We start from the raw sequence: 17,995 nt of genomic DNA, 5'->3' as shown, positions 1-17,995 counted from the left end.
GAAATGTCAAACTTACCAAAGGAAATGTCAAATGGTAATTTTGGATAAATATATTAGTAAAAGTTATTCGAATAGTTGTTTGTATTATGAATGAAAAGAAAGAAACAAAAATATTTGAAATGGTTTTTAAGATAATATTATTTTGTTAAGAGAAGTACATATCCTTAGATTAATAATTTGTATATTGCATTTTATTAGCCAGATTGAGTTCAACTATTTCTTTTACCTGCAATTTCAACAACAAAACAGCTCTTTTATGATTTAATAATTTAGTTTTTGTTCTTTTTTTTTGCTACAAAAGTGTCATATTTCTTTTTATGCAAAAGTATCATCATTCCAAGGTTTAATATTCCCATATAATAATCTAAAAACTTAAACAAATCCACATTGTCTTACATTTTTATTGCACACATAGAGTTTTTTACATATTTTTAAAACGTGCAAAATGTTATCTTGAAGTTGAAGTGTGAAACTTTTTATCTTTGAAAGCGAACATTCATTTGAATTAACGGTTGTGAAATAAAAGAAAAATAACATCAAGTTTTAAGTCAAGGTTTTTTAATTTTTTTCAAAAAAACATTGTATTAAAAGTATGTTCCAAAATATATGTTGAAGTAGCTTCAAAAATTGTGAAGAATACCACTCCGTAGTTCCAAAATAGATTTTTTAAAAAATATTTCAAAAATAACACTAAGGATTGTTTACACAATACGTAACAGTTGAAGTAACCATATTCTGTCAATTTTGTGACAAGTTTTTATATAAATGTGAAGGATAATATGATATATAAAAAAAAAATATGGCATGCTTAAAAATTAATTTAGAAAGCAATTTGATTATGAAACAAGTAAAATGTGAGTTAAAATTCCTTCCATGGGAAATCCAAAATGAAGCGAATATGTAAAGACACTCCTATTTTAGATCTGGCTCATGATCTTCTCTTCTTGACTTTATTCACTAACTCAGAGATCTGATTTACTTTTAAACAAGCTCGGTCTACATGCTTGTTTTTCCTCAACCCTTATTTAGAATAAACTTTTTAAGATTACTTCATCCATCTAGAAGTGTTTTAAATGAACAATAATAAAAAATAACAATGTATAATAGTTTAGTTATGATAAATCTAAAATGGTAGAATAATTGAATATAGTTTACAAATTTAGATAATAACCTTAATGAAATAAATAATACTATTTTTTTTAAAGTATACAAAGCAAAACATATTTATTATTTTTGTCAACTTTACTTTAAGTAATAATTAAATTAAATACAATATTTCAGGTGGGGTCGGATTATATTATTCAAAAGCTAGTTGATAGTTTTATATCAAAAAATTATGCAATGTATATCACACCTTTATTAAGTCTTTATCAAAATAACATTAACTTATATTGCTTTCATCAAATAATAAATATAGTTTTTCAGTTGTTTTGATGTTAAATTTTCAATGATTTCCAACACTTTTCATGTGCGTTTTTTTTCCTTCATAAAAAAATAACAACAAAACAATATGGCATTTGCAAATATCAGATGAAAAACTATTGATCTAGGATTGGAGAAACCCAAAAAAATGTAAAAAACACGCGTATGAAAAACAATTCTCTTGAAATCAATGTCCATAAGTTCAAATACCGTTTGCTTTTAGATTGGAATGTAATTATATTGACTTAATTATCTATGTTGGATGGTTTAAATGAAGTACTAAAATGTTTAGTCATACCCAAGCAATACAACTCCATCTAACTCATAATGGGAGAAAAATCCTATTGTTCTTTAAAAAAAAAAAAAAATAACATATCTCGATTTAAAATAGGCAACATTTTGGATAGGACCTCACTGATGTATCAGCAGTCCAATTAAATCGGCCGACTGTAGACGGTGTAGAATAATCCGCCAAAGTTTGCCAATTAATGACTACTAAAATGTTATATATTTAATAAATATACAGACGTAGGCAGCTACTTCAGCCGTTTTTAAAGTGACCTATAATAATATTTTTTAACATTATTTATTTATCTATTTTCAAAACTGAAGTAATTTAATAAAGTTCAAAGTATGATCACACAAGTCACAATTAAACTATAAAACACCTCTGCGATCTTTACAAAATATCAACATGATATATTCCTATAAATATGATTTTTAAAATCTGTAAGAGTGAGGTATTTTGCTATTGTATAACTATTTTTACTAGGTTCATAAGAATTCATAATTTTTTTTTTTAACTCAGTTGGCTGATTCAAAAGAATTACTGCATCAACTCCAGTATATAAAGGGATTGCAGACGAGATAGTGAGTTAAAAGATCTTCCGAACTAGTCATTCGGAGTTTCTTCCTCTAAGGGTAACTTTGCCCTTCGAACATTTATTCAAACAGGATTGAGATGATTTTTACGATCAGACTAGACCAGAAGTTCATAAAATTTTAAAGCTGACTGTTTGTGAAAGTAAAAATAGGATAATTAAATATTAAAACAAAAAACATTTTAAAAAGATCAAAAAAGTTAAAAAAAAAATTATCAGTTTAATAGTACAAACAAAATATTTATTCATATAAATAATTAAGAGATATATTATGTTTTCATTTTTTTGGGTTATTTTGGCAATAAATAAAATTTATTATAATTAAAAAAATATAATTTTATTTTTTTCAGATGAATTAAGTGAGAAAGTCTTTATTTTTGCTGAATATTAGCATGTATCTGACTTACTTTACTTGTGTATCTTATACGAACTTAATCAAACATTTTTGCTCCTCAAAATTTACAGATAAAGTAGTTAAACTTAATATAATGTACTTGAAATTAAGTAGAATATATAGTAGTTTATGTAATTTTCGACTGCGTTTTGCTCCATCCGTTTCTTCCCAAAAACAACAGTTTAGATTGCATTTTGTTGTCAGCTATACATTTATTTTCTTTATTTGCATTTGATTAAACTCTTTTAGTTGTTAACAATTCCCAACATTTAAAGAATAATAACTAAATAAATGTAAAGAATTATCATTATCGTAACTGAGATTTTTATTCTATTTTCTGTTTCTTTTTGGAGAAAAAAAAAGTAACCACTTGTGTTTGTTAGGCATTTATATAAATAATTATAGATTTATAATAATTATTATACTATATAAATTTATATAAATAATATAACTCCTCCAAATGATGTCATTTTTATTTTCAAGAATGTCCAGAGGAGAGGTTATTTTTTCTATTTAGAGATGAATAACTAGTAACAGAATCTACATAGGTCATGGACAACGCGCTCAGGAGAAATTATTCATCTGAACTCAATGTGCGTAGGTTCGCGCCCCGGTATTTCCTAGAGAAATAAATATATTTTATTTAAAGAAGCTTCACACAAGATTCCTAGGTGAAGTGGAGTAATTGTAATACTATAATGTTTACTTATACTTAATCAGTGCAACTCCATCGATCCAACTAAAGGAACATTAAAAAATTATTATTAAATATAATTTTTCTTTTCCAATCGATGTGTTATTTGATGATTGATTGAGATTCACCTAATATTTTTGCCCTAATCAAAATTACTATTTATTTTCAATACATACTTATATTACATTCATGGATCGATACAAAATATCAAACACTTGCATATGATAAAAATAAGAACAAAAATTGGATTTTACTATTCATTAATGAGTTATTGTATGAGTTTGAATAGTTAATTTGACAAAGTAATGTAGAGACGTAATTTTTTATTCTGCAATAGCACTAAAAATCTAGCTAATTGGTTCAACAGATATACTAGATTGTTTCAAACACAAAGTGAGAGGAACTGGTATTGTGTTCCATGAATATACAGGGAGCTGGGATCAGATTGTTGCCTACTTTAAACCTTAATAACTTGTAGACAACATTATCAAATAAAAAACCGGTTACCAAATAGGAAAGCTATTCTTGTCAGCTGACGATAAGTAGTTCAGTTAGCATCATCCCGTCATCATATGAGGAGATATAGAGCTATAAGTGGAACGAGGAGCTTTCGAGGTCCGCTGTAGTCATGGCATTGGTTAATAATGGAGATGAAATCTCCAATTCAACGATTGCTTCAACATTAGGAGTGAATTTACGGACTGTTCAGTGTATCTGTAAGAAGCTAGAGGACACCTGGGATGTTGATGCCCAACCCAAGGAGGAGGGTGCCGACAGGAAGGTCAGGGACACCGAATTTGTCGACAAGGTGAAGAAGATGGTTGAGGATGCCCCTACAAGATCTATAAAGGCCGGAGACAGGCCCTGGGTGTGGCAACAGGACTCAGGACCCTGCCATGTGTCCAAAATCTCTATGTAATGGTTAACAGAGAACTGTATGACGTCGTAACCAAGGATTTGTGGCCTCCTAACTCTCCCGACCTTAATCCTTTGGACTATTTTGTCTGGGGCTATGTCGAGAAACATCCCTACAGACATCCCGATAGCACCAAGACCATCCTGATGGACTCCATCAAGGAGGTATTCGGCAACATGGACAATGAGATGGTCGGAAGAGCCTGCGGCTGGTTCAGAGGCCATATTGAGGCCTTTATTGATGCCAACGATGATTATATCAAATGAATGGCTACTCTATACCTATATGCTCGTCATAGTTTTGATTTTCAATAAAAAAATTAAAAAATGTATATTTTGTGTTGTTTTTTGTAGAAAAATATTTTGGCGACAATTTGATCCCCGCTCCCTGTATAAGCGGCAAAGTTAATTAAAATATACTTATCTGAAAAACTGTACTATACCAAGTCTGTACTTATGAAAAAATTGCTATATTAATGTTAAAAGAAATATATTTTAAAATAGTTATTAATTTTTATGACTTCATTTGAAGAATTGAGTAAATTGTCCTGACAATTGAAACCCTGATTATAAGAAAAAGTTTAAGTTTATTTTGAATTTGATTTTATAAATTTTTTCTTAAACAAAGCCCAACTGTAGAAGAACAAACGATAAATTACAAAATTTTTGCTCAATAAAAGCTTGAAAGAAAAAGAATATCAAATGAAAGTATTTACCAGGACCGGCGAAAAAATCTTTACATTTCGTTTTCGCTACATATATTAAGGTTTTTGTGAATGCGGTAAATTTGTTATAGTTAAATTCTAAAATAAAATAATATGGGAACAAAAAATAAAAAGATATTTCTAAGTGTCTTAGAAGCCGAATAAATAGCGTATGAATGTGACTTACGAATTTCAGTCCCCAAACTTTTTGGACACTTTGCAAGAAACCAACGGAAATTTTAAAGCACTTGGGGATCCAGACCAACTATCCAGACATGAACGTGGTGTTCCAGCTGGATGGTGCTTCTGCACACCCATCCAAAAAGGCCCAGAAGTGGTTGGAAGACAACTTTCCTTTCTGGGCAAAGAAAATGTGCCCCCCCCCCTCCATAATCATTAGATGCCAACCCATTGGACTTCACTTTTTAGGTGCATGTTGAGTCCAAGGCTTCCCATCCGTCATACAAATATCAACAACCTCAAGGAAACTGTGAACTGGCACTGAGATGCTATGTCTGATGACTACATTTGGAATGTGTGCAAGGCCTTTCATGGCCGCCTGGAAGCCATCATTGCTGCCAAGGGAGGGCTACATCGATAATTAGGGTATTCAAGGCAACCTATTAGTTATTTTTTATTTACCCTATTACAATTGGTTCTTGAAATACATCTTGATAAAGTTCTAGATTAAAGGTGTAAATTTTCACCGCATTCGCTAAATGACAAAATTGAATGTACATCGACAAAAATATTAAAAATTTATTTATATCATTATTAATTATTGTTAACATATATACCTCCATTATAGAAATCTAACAGAAGTATCAAACACTGTTAAATATACATTTTCCCCTATATTTTCTTGCGAAATGAAAGCAAGAGCATCTTTAAACCAATGGTACTCCAACAATAGAGCAGGGAGAGGGGTGGAGGAAGATTCAAAGACTCCTTCATAAAATGTATGTCTTCTCTCTTTTGAGGAAAAATATTATTAGTTGATACAATAACATTGAGGGTGAAGGACCCTGTTACAATTGTATGAGTGCTAACATAATTTTGCAAAAGAAAATCGTTATAGTGTAAGTATGTTTTAAAATATAGACTTATTTTTATGACATTATTTTTAAATCACAGTTGATAAAAACATGTTATTTAGTTTTTAATTAGTTACAAGATTGACTCTGAATACCTACTAGAAAAGTTTAAATTTTTTATTTTAAATGTTAATTTTAAGATTTTTATCGATAATAAATTTTTTGTTTGTAGTAATAGCAATGGATTGTAAAAAAATATATTCAAAATCTATTTTTGAAGAAAGATACATTATTAACTAACTGGTATCTCCTATGTATCATCTGTCATAACTGTCTGTTTAATGCAACGATTAGAAGAATTGTAACCTAGATTTATTTTAAATAGAATGAATTTTATTCCAAAATATTCCAACCTAGTGCACCGAAAAATATTCTCTACTTTCTCTAAATATAATTTAACGAGCCCTTCAAAGAGAAAAGGATTATGCGTAGACATTTTCTACTTCTCGAGATCCTTTTATAAAGGAATATAAACAAGATCTTTATTTTTTCACAGTAAATTCCAAAAATTATCTTTCTATGATATGAGCAAACTAAAAATATATGGTTTAAATAAAAAAATATATATTTTTACTTCAAAAAACTATGTATATTATCCAGTGACTGTGACTACTCTGAATTTTTTCATTACTACATATACCACTTAATATAATTACTTACCAAAAAATATTAGATAATTTAAAGTAAATTTGGTTAAGGTATTTTAAGACTACTGTCATTGGTAGTTATATCCCTATTATGACACAAATATACTAGTTTTTAAATTGGGCCATAGCATATGCTGATAGTATGTCGTATGGCAATACTTGGTAATGATTGATGTATTTTGCCCATTCCAGTAGTTCCAGTTTCTCATATATGACATAATAGCATTTTTAAAGTACATATTTATTTGGTTCGTACCAGAACTAAACTTCATTATTCAAGTTAATTATTTGAAAAGGAACAGCATTTCTTAATCTTAAAGTAAAAATGTGGAATCGACGTAGCTTATGGACAACGTGTTTGGGAGAAATAATTCTTCTGAACTCCATGTGCGTAGGTCTCCCCAGTCATTCCTATAGAGAAAAAATATACTTTATGTATATTGCCTTCACACAAGATTCCTAGGTTATACGGAGTAAATGTAATATTATAATGTTTACTTATACTTAATCAGTTCAATTCCATCTATCCAATTAAAGGAATACTAAAAAACAGAATTATATTTCTATATTCAACTATATAAATATCTATTATTTTTAAATTTTTCAATTAATATCAGTCAAATATATAAAATAATAAATAACATTATAAAAACTCGACTTTTACTTGTATTTTAAAGTTTGGTCTTTTCTTTGATACCTTAATTATGTAAAGTAAAAAAAATATAGACCATCTAGTTTGATTTTCTTATATATTTTTTTCTTTTGCTACTGATGTATATAATTGCATTTGATTTTATGTTATTTTGTATTTGGAGATGAGAGGAAAAAACTAAAAAAATGTATTTGACTACACCAATCTATTAATACAAAAAAATCTTTAGAAATCAAATACATATTTCATATATAACTATATATTTATAAATAAATATCCAATATTTTCACAATTACAAAACGCATATACGTTGATTTTATAAAATTTGTTGGTGTGTAAATATTCAGTTAAATTTTTGGCCAATTATTTATTTTTTGATATTGAATACATTACAGAAAAATTGTGTAAGCCTACAAATTAAGTGATTTGCTTTAAATTTGTAAAAATAATGTAAGTAAAATGTATTTTCCAAGTCTATATATAAATTGTTATAGAAAAAATGATAATAATTTGGCTTTATAAAAAAAAATATCCTTATTCAATAGCAATTATCAAGGTATTTGATGTAATTATAGATGAGTAAGGAGTCTTTGGCCCCTTTCGTGAATATATATAATTACATTATGCAACAGTATTTTCACCCGCTGGATGAAACTATCATTTATTGAATGTTATTTAAGCCATAGAACCGGAAATGGACCTTTAAAATCTTAAATACAAAAGTTTTGTACTTTAAAGCTTTTTAAAATAATGTTTTAGGGCAGATTTTCGATTTACAGTCACATTTAGAAATGAAATTACCATATAAATATATTAAACGTAACGTCAATTGATAAAACATTCCAGTATTCGAAATGTTAAATATTTATTATGTTATCTTGCATACAGTTCCGACAAAATGTGTCGAATTGTATAAAAATAAAGTTAATTTGAAGTTAATATTTTTTAATAGCTTTATATTATATATAAAAATAAAAAATAAGATTTAAATAAAACTTTAGATATTTTCCCAAAAATAAAATTTTTTGTTATATTATTTTTCTTTCAGATTAACTTTTAATTTTCTTATAAATTATTCAATAAATAAGTAATGTAAAGTTATGTTTAATAATGTTTCACTGTGAAATTTATCAGTCAATTATTTGTCTAATTGTAAAAAGTAATTACTATTTAAGAGATAAGAAGATTATCCCCAATTGAAGTTTATTTCATATCCCATATATTTAATTACCATGTTAAAGCAACGAATAGAATTATTTATATTTAATTCCAGACCCTTTCAGGCAACCTTCTTTATTGCATATTTATTGAATATTCCATATGAAAATTAGAAGTTAAACTGAAAAAATCAATTGATAAAACATACAAAAAAATAGCCTCTTTGTGTCTATGATCCTTCATTTCACTTGATTTTTGTATGATTAAAGACGTTTTGTATGAACTGTATGTAAGATAACTTAATAAAACGATTATATTTTGAATACTTGAATGTTTTTAATTAATTGTAATCACTTTTAATTTCTATCTATATTGCTGTTTCACGCTAAAATATGGATTTGAATCGAAATTATACCTTTTAGCCGTCAGATGTTCCAAATACTGAAATTGCTGCATAGTGTAAATAATTTTTTTTTCTAACATTATTTTGTTTGATTCGAAAAATACATCTTTTTTTTTACCCTTATGTACCCAATCGACATTAATATCCCAATTTTGGTTATGACACTTGTTTTAATACCAAATTTTAGACGATTTGTTTATATCCAAGATATCAAACTATATTTCATAATTTATAAGGATTAATCAAAATTGAGTTTTGAATATTTGGCAAGCTACTGAATATCATCATTTTTCAACATTTAAAAACATAACTGTAAATCATTATTCAACGAAGTAATCTGTTAATCAATTATATGTTATTTTATATATTGAGACACCTATGTTTAAACGTATGTCAGTTTTGGTGTATTAATCATGAGTAGTTTTGTTTGAATTCCTTGGAACACTAAAAACCTTCTCACATTCGTTTATAAAAAAAGTAGGACCTTTCATATAGAATTTGCAAACACAATCAAGCAACGTTCAAATTGATTTTTATGGACATGGAACCACTAAATGTAATCAACAGCCAAAAGGTTACAAAGACTACACGAGGTGCATTATACTTAAAACTAATAAAAATAGTCCATTCATGGAAAATATCAACAATGAAGAAACCATCAATGAAAAGACTTGCCACAAAAGGAATATGGAAAAAGGAATTGAAACTTGAAATCACAGCAGTGTATGTGAAGAGAATGTTGAGATGAATAACAGAGATATATATAGCCTTACCAGCAAACCCTCATATTCATAAAAAAATTCAAGGTTGATGAGGACTCGGTAACTTTCTACATCAAGAAGTATAAAACTAGCTTCATTTTTTTAATGATGCCAGGGTTTTTAAGACTTCAGAATAAATCGGAAAAAGTTTTTTTACGAAAAAAATTTAGAATTATTACAGTTATGGATAATAATGCAGGGATACATATTTTGATTATGGGTCATTCATTATGATTTTTGTACATATATACTCATACATACATAAATCTATTATTTTTTCATATTTCCCTTGAATACTTTGAATGTTGATTTACGTAATGTGTACTATGTACAAAGAGTCTTTGTCTACAAACTTGTAACAATAATTATTGTACATGAAAATAGGTAAACAGTTACGTTTGGACTAGCCTACATAAATCCCATTATGAGACTTTTAGTATAAAAATCCAGATTTGAGGTAATATTGTCCAAAAATGGAATATATGTCAACATGAAAAACAAGATGTCTAGTTTAACTTAGGGTCACTCTTGCATACATCCAACATGATTTTTTCCCTCCCCTCGTAGTTAGTCGAAATAAGTTCAATTTTTAAAATAGAATGGCTATGAAATGAAAGACAGAATTAAATTATAACAAATTTGTATTGAGTATCAAGGAATTAAAATATTTTTTTTGGTGGATCTATTTATTTTATATTATCAAATAATAATTACCAACTTTAAATATTTTAATTCATGAAGACATTCAATGCACAATTGTTTTAACTTAATTCCCTTTTTCGTTTCGTTACTATGCTACTATTAAATAATAGCTGTTAGTTGGCCTAAACAAGGAAAGAAAAAAAAAAGAGTGCATGTTTCGTGTATAGAGTATGTACATTATTAACATTTTTGTAAGGATTTCTCCTTTACTCCCCATTATATTGTTTTCCAATCCTAACATAAATACTTTAATGGGCTTTATAAACATAAGGAAGAAAAAATGTATGATTACCCTTTATAACTTACAAGATGAATGCATGCTCATTATTTGCTGTTTTTGAAAAATAAGAATTATTCTCCATTTTAATATTTTTTTTATTAATGATAATCTGTCAATATTGAAAATTTTCATTTTCCAATTTCCTTTAAAAGTAACTGAATGACTGTTGTTGCTCATGTTTATATACAGAAATAGACAATTTTCTTCATATAACAACTCTGATATTGGATTTGTCATTTTTCAAAAAACAAGTAATATTTGTACTTTTTGATGAGTCAATAAGTTTGCAACACTGGAAAGTCATAAGTAAGAACTTAAAATTTTTTCTATTTAATGATCAATAGATTATATACTTGTAACCACATACCTAAAGTTTTTGATCTCAAAATTGTCAAACTACTCAAATAGAGCACTCCAAAACTTTTGAGCCAAATACGATACGTATGAAGTTATAGAGCTTGAATGGTTTTTCAGACAAAATATTCAAGATTGATCTTTCTACCAGGCTAAACATTACTATTTATACATTTTCACACACAAAGTATTGAAGTCCATGGTTGAATCCTGCGTAAATTTGGAAACGGGTTTATGAACTATTAAATTATCAATTGAAAACCAAAGAACATGATGAGTTAAAAAAATAGTATAATTACTAATTTTTTATAATAAATACATAGGTATGTTCCTAATATTAATTATTATAGGTACTCAATGCAATGTGCATTAACATTTAATGACTAAACATTTTTTTTAAATGCAGTAATTACAATTAAATGTTTTGAAATGAAATTCCATATTTGAAATCAACATAAAATTTAAGACAAACAATAAGTATATTTTTAGGTGGATTACTGTTTTTTTATTACTCAAAAATTGGCTAATACCAATAAAAAGGATTAACAATATTTAAATAAAAAATTGTGAAGTATCAGATTTTATACGAAAGAGCTAATAACCAATTTATTAAGAGTGGATGAAACAATTACTATGCAGCAATATCTCACAATACTTTTTGTCTGCATGTCTCACGCTTGGAATAATTAAGAAAAAGCTACATACGGAAATATGAAAATAAATTAGAAAATTACTGTTAATCAGGAGTAAAAACTTTTTTAGAACAAAAATAAATACACTAGGTTTTTATGGGATACTTACAAAGATCCCATTCTAAAACAGAGGGTTCTATTTGTTATTTTTCTTTTAAGTTATAATATGGATTGACTAATTAACGCTAATATTAAAATAATTTATCCAACAAAATTTTACACATCCATGTATCGAGGAACAATCCCAAAAATATTTTATTTTTGGACATAAAAGTTTTTTTTTCAGATTGCGATACCGAACAAATATATTCATGATATTTTTCAGTTTCCTAAAGTTGAATATTTTATGTGTTTCTGATGACATAATATATATTTTTCAAACTAGAAACTTTAACTTAAATCTGTATAAAAAAAAGCAAAAAATATTCAAACAATGAAAAAATTTTACGAAAGCCATTAAATTATATTTGTTTAATTTTTTTTTTTAAGTGTCCTTATAAACAAAGTTAATAAAAAATAACATATTTTATATTTTTTCCCATATTTTCCACCATTGATTGACTTGGCAAAAGAAATATTATACACCACAAATTAACAATTTAAAAATTTATGAGTAAGACTATGGAGCAAAAATTGAAAAAGTGAATGAAACAATCATTGTTAAAACAAAAAATGAATTCAATTTTGATAAAAACTTTATGATTGAATAAATGAAATTTTTGAAAAAAAGTGAGATTATAAAAAATATCATGAAATTAATAAATACTACTTTTTTTTTTTTACTTCTGACACTCCAGTATTTCTTAGACATATTTTGTTCAGTTTGTTGTTCAATGAAATATCATAATTATAATAATTTTTAATTTATTTATGATAGTAATTTTTGGTTTGATGTGGTCTTCAAAATCAATTTATAATTATGTATCATTTTATAAATAGTTTTATTAGGGAAAGGAGGATTTGTTGTTACTTTACGTGTGACTAAATAAATAAACTTTTTTATTAACATTTATTTAAACTGCAAATAATTTATAAAAATTAGAATTACTTAAAATTATATGGTGAAGATGTATTTACAAAAATATAATTATAAATAATATTAAAAGCGAATTTACTTTTAAACTAACAACTAGCTCTTTTTTTTTTTTTTTTGCTCTTTCTAAAAGTTTTAGTATTTTCTGCAACTTCAGAAAAAGTTCTTGATACTGTTGATGAATGATATCCCAAGCCCAGTCCCGAGCACCATCAAACATCCTAGGGATCTTCATTCGAACGCACCATATCTTGCCACCTCCAAAATTAAAATAGTACGAATATCCTCTGGTACCACAGGTTCTCTTTCAGTTATATTCTTTGCTAGGTAGCTCTCAACATAATTAATAAAGCCTTCCCTATCAACCTGGCTTTAGGATTACTTCTTTATTTTTTGATGACACGTCGAATAGAATTATCACCGTTATTATTATATATCACCCCCTCCTCCATAGGTTTACACAAATCTAAGAATATGTAATTGTGGTCATTCCAACAAACCGACCGTATCGGATTTTGTTGAATAATTTATCACAATCTTTACATGGCGTCTTGAAAAACAAAATTCCTGTGGATATTTGAAATTGAGCGTTTAATTTTCTTCCATCAGCTATTTGGGAAGTCGAAGACATAATCTTATACATACATCTCATTACTAGATAGATTTAATTCCCTAATCCATACATCCCACCTTGACAACGCAGAGTACACTTCAGAATTAATTTACAAACCAAGGAACGGGCACATTGTGTAGCTTGGCATGTCTAATAAGAGGAAAAATAAACTTATCGGTAAAAAAAGCAGAGGGAACACCAATATTATGTACTGTTATCTGATTTTTTGTGAGTGCCTCCCGTTAAAAAGACACAAGGTCCCGTACATTTTTGAAAAAAAAAATGATTTTCATGATTCTTATGAATAATATATTTGTAATTGATTCACAATTACAAATGGGATCAGAATATTTTATTGATAAATGTGTCATAAAATACAATGTAATATATTTATATATATATTTGTTCCATATTTTAGTTTCATAGCCTATTACGAAAAAATCCGTAATTTGATAGTAAAAACTGATTTTTTTAGTTTCTTTACATCTCACATAATATTAACATTATTGCGGTCTCTAATGTCACTAATGTAATCCATCATATGTTTATATTTACTTTGAAAAATTGACCTGCAAATTTATGTAAATACATATATCATACCTATTTATATACAATACATAAACTTCAAATAAGATTTAACATAGGCTTTTCTCTCATCTTTTGAAAAATTTGGTCTAAAATTTTTCTTTACATATCTATAAATGTGCAAATGACAATTTTTTGGGTTAATAAGTGACTCAGTTATATAATAATGGAACTAAAAAAGCTCAATTTTGGAAAGTTTGGCCATGGAATTATTCCCTTTGTGAAAAGTTTGACGTGAGTAAAACTTGCCGGGCAGAAACATCACCTTTATTTATTTAATAAAAACTGGAGTAGGTCTACACAGCTTTGCCTGGGAAATTAAGGAATAAAAACTAGTTATAAACTCTTCTGTACATAAGGTTTTATTTAAAAGAGACTATGAGTTTTGCAGGAGAAATAATATTCAAGCGCCGACGGTTGAACAGTTATTCGCTCAACTTTCATATCGTCAAAGATTCTTTGTCTTATTCTTTCATCATTTTTTTTTCTTTTCTAAAACTTAATACTTATTATCTATCAACTGTATTATTTTTTTTTTTTTGAAAAAATTTGATTTATTAAAATTTTAAGGATATACAATACTAACATGCAGCGATAATCAATCTGAGAATTTCATGGTTTTTTTTGTTATAAATGAAGTGGTTGTCTGTTAGTCAAAAAAAATGTTTTTTATATAGGGCCGTATGTTGATTTTTTTTTTAAGTTCGTTGTTATTTATTAGCTATGAAAGTAATTGGAAATTAATTTATTTGATTTTGAATACTTTGAGAAAAAATCTTGTGACCCTGCAAATTAAAAAATCTTGTTTGAAATGGTAAAAATGATCGTAAATAAGATGAATTACCTAAGTCAGTGAAGTAGTTTTAAACTAAGATAATGACTAACGTTTGACTTATTAAAAATTAATTTACTCTTATTATATATGAATTATCAAGGTTAGTGACTGAGTTATGTGAGGAGACCGGGGTCTATGTCACCCTGCCATGAATATATATCATTATATACCTAGTGCATAAACATTTTCGCCTACCAACTAAAACTTACATTTATTTTAGGTTAATTAAGCTATGGAAAATGAAAAGGACCATTAAAAACATAACCATAATAGGTTTGACGTTAGAACCTTTTTTTAAATAATATTTTTAGAGCAGAATTTTGATTTCGAGCCATTTTACATATTGTAAAACAATATCAATGAAAATTAAAGAAAATAACAATTGATAAAAAATATATAACCTGTAAAAAAATGGACTTTATAAAAATGCAAGAATGCCTATGTTGAATTTGCTTTAGAAACGTTTTGTGTATCACCGAAGTGAACAATTTAATAAAAGTTGAATGTTATAGTATATCAGATATTTAACCAAACATTTCTTCTCTCAAAAACACAGGAAAATCCGTTTCTAACGTAGTGTATGATTATTAATATTATACAGCATCATACTTCTAGAAATTTTGTTTATCTTTCTTTGATGAGAATACATTCTATATCGATTTAGTTACAATTTGGCAAAAATAATCAGGTCAAACGTAGTCCTAATAAAATTCACACAATATTTAATACAAAAGATCCTACATCAGTAATAACGCTATGGATTGTACATAAAAAGCAACAATCCGGAAAAAAAAGTGTGTGTTATGTATTTTGTCCAGACGTCTTTTTGTGTTGTGTAAATTAAATTCGGATATAGTAAAGTCCCAGCATATATTGGCATTTTAGGTGTGTAAAAAGTGTTTTAAGTCCTAAACGTGCTTTTTTCGTCATTATATTTGGGATACAGTGTATTGGAGGTCAGTTTCTGAGAGCCGAAGATTGTCTCCTGAGATCCGTAGGACAAAGGTGTTTAATTTAATATATACCGGGCCGTGCAAAATTATTTACCGATGATGTAAATATACTTTTTAAGAGGTTTTGTGGCAACCAATCGGATTGTTTCAAATTTTTACTGTAAAATAAACAAAAATTCTTCCTGTGAGAGAGTAACAACTTCCAAACGTGAGACCATGTCTAATCAGGAAACAAAGAGGATCGAAATTGCAGTCCTCCTCCGAGTGGGAGTGCCTCATAACAACATTAAGGAACAGGTTGGGGCCTCGTTGAAGACAATTTACAACGTTTCCAAGCCTTGGAGGCTGGCGGTGATCTCAAGCATTCCCCTGGGGCTGGCAGGAAGCCCACTGTCTCAACAAAGCAAGTGAAGGCAGTGTTCAAGAGGACTCCCAACAGGTCCATTGCCGACATGGCCAGAAAGATGGGAACGTCGACATCAACTGTTTCAAGGGCATTGAAAAGGGCTGGAGGAAAGTCCCTGAGGTGTACTGAACGTCCTCTGCTAACTGAACGTCAGCGAGAAGTCAGACTTGAGCGTGCCAAGAAAATCTTGAATGATATCAAGAGCTCATCTGGACGCATCATCATTTTTTCAGCTGAGAAAACTTTTACGGTCGATCCTGTTTTCAACAGGCAAAATGAACGTGTTGTGAGCTTTGAAAATGTTTGGAGATCCAACGGGAAGGCCATGAAGCCGGTATGGTTCCCCACTGGCTCAGCGGAGGATTATGTGAAGATTCTGGCGTCCAAGGTCCTTCCGTGGATCAAATCCATAGTCGGCAACTCTCCTTGGGTTTTTCAACAAGATGGAGCACCCGCCCACGCTTCCGAGAAAGCTCAGCAGTGGCTCAAGGACAACATGAACTTTTGGCCAAGGACTACTGGCCCACTCAGAGCCCAGATCTGAACCCACTAGACTTCCCTATCTAGGCGCACGTGGAGACCAAGGCCTGCAAAAAACGGCACAAGAACATAAATGCCTTAAAGGCTGCTGTCAACAAGGCTTGGGCCTCCATGCACGCCGATTACATCCAGCAAGTCTGTGGCAGCTTCAGACGTCGCCTGACCAGTGTCATTGAGTCAAATGGTGGCTACATTGATTAAATTTGATCACAAACTATTTTAATATTCTAAAAATGTATGAATAAATTGTTTCTCAAGTCATTATAATGTCATTATTGTCCGCGATATGTTCTGAACAAAAATAGGTAAATAATTCTGCACGGCCCGGTACATATTATATAACTTCATTTATTGAATTATAAAGAGATAGTCGAAACATTTAAAAAAATACGCCCATTAAACCTCCTGATAAATCTCCCCTTTTCATGGAAGATGTTTCTCAAATGTCTTGAAGGAAAATAAAAGCGGTTCGTGTGAACCTGGTTAATAACTTTAAATGGGAGACTTTTGTGCTCACAATAGAAAAGGCGGAAGGTTTAAGCTTTAGAGGAGATAATGTTAAACACATTGATATTTACGATATAACAATGAAATATGGTTTTCATGAGTACGAAATTGCAGGAGTTAATCCTAGATTTAGCCTTGGTCAACCTTGTTTTTATACTAGATTCCCTATAGACGTTAGGGGTCGAATTGATGACTTAAAAAACACAATGTCATGAAAATATGGACTGTTCAATCGAAAATGTCACTTTGAACATAAAAGGAATTGACAATGTTAGTATTAATAAAAAGAAAAATTTGGTGGTAACGCTTATCAATACTTTCAAAAGAGTAAATGAGGCAAATGTGTTTGAATGGGTAAAGCAATTTGGGGAAATATATATCACTATCCCCCCCTCCCCCAAAATAACCCATTGATGACAAAGTGGAGGGAAAATATAGAAGTTATAGGGAGATTTTGCCTGACAGTGACTACATCGTGGAAATTGTAGCTGATCCTTTGTCTATACCTCAAATTTTACCAGTGCAAGAAAATTTAACTAAGCTGAAGTTTTCTGGAGTGAAACTTCAATGTCAAAGATGCTTTAATTTTGGTCCTTTGAAGCATTATTGTGTGGAAAAACGACTTAAAACTTTTGAATATGAAAGGACTCTGAAAAAGGCCATGCAAGAATGTCTTCCATCACAAGTACAAATTGAAAGAATAAAGAGGCTCAATTGGTCGAAGACAAGAATAAAGATAAGTGTTCCAGAATTGATGAAGATCTTCTATC

General features: G+C 28.9%; 1 protein-coding gene across 1 annotated transcript in view; it reads left to right on the top strand.

Annotated features, from left to right (window-relative positions):
* Window positions 1-6,003: 6,003 nt before the first annotated feature.
* The window catches only part of LOC121120744 (uncharacterized), a 62,412-nt gene continuing 50,420 nt past the window's right edge, over window positions 6,004-17,995 (top strand). The window contains exon 1 of the mRNA XM_071889623.1: window positions 6,004-6,089. The gene's annotated coding sequence lies outside the window, so the exon portion shown is untranslated. The remainder of the gene's footprint in view (window positions 6,090-17,995) is intronic.

This window comes from Lepeophtheirus salmonis, chromosome 6 (genome assembly GCF_016086655.4).
Source record: "Lepeophtheirus salmonis chromosome 6, UVic_Lsal_1.4, whole genome shotgun sequence".
In the NCBI taxonomy this organism is placed as follows: Eukaryota; Metazoa; Arthropoda; class Copepoda; order Siphonostomatoida; family Caligidae; genus Lepeophtheirus; species Lepeophtheirus salmonis.
The sequence above is the reverse complement of the archived record's forward strand: the minus strand, read 5'-3'. Positions and strand labels throughout refer to the sequence as shown.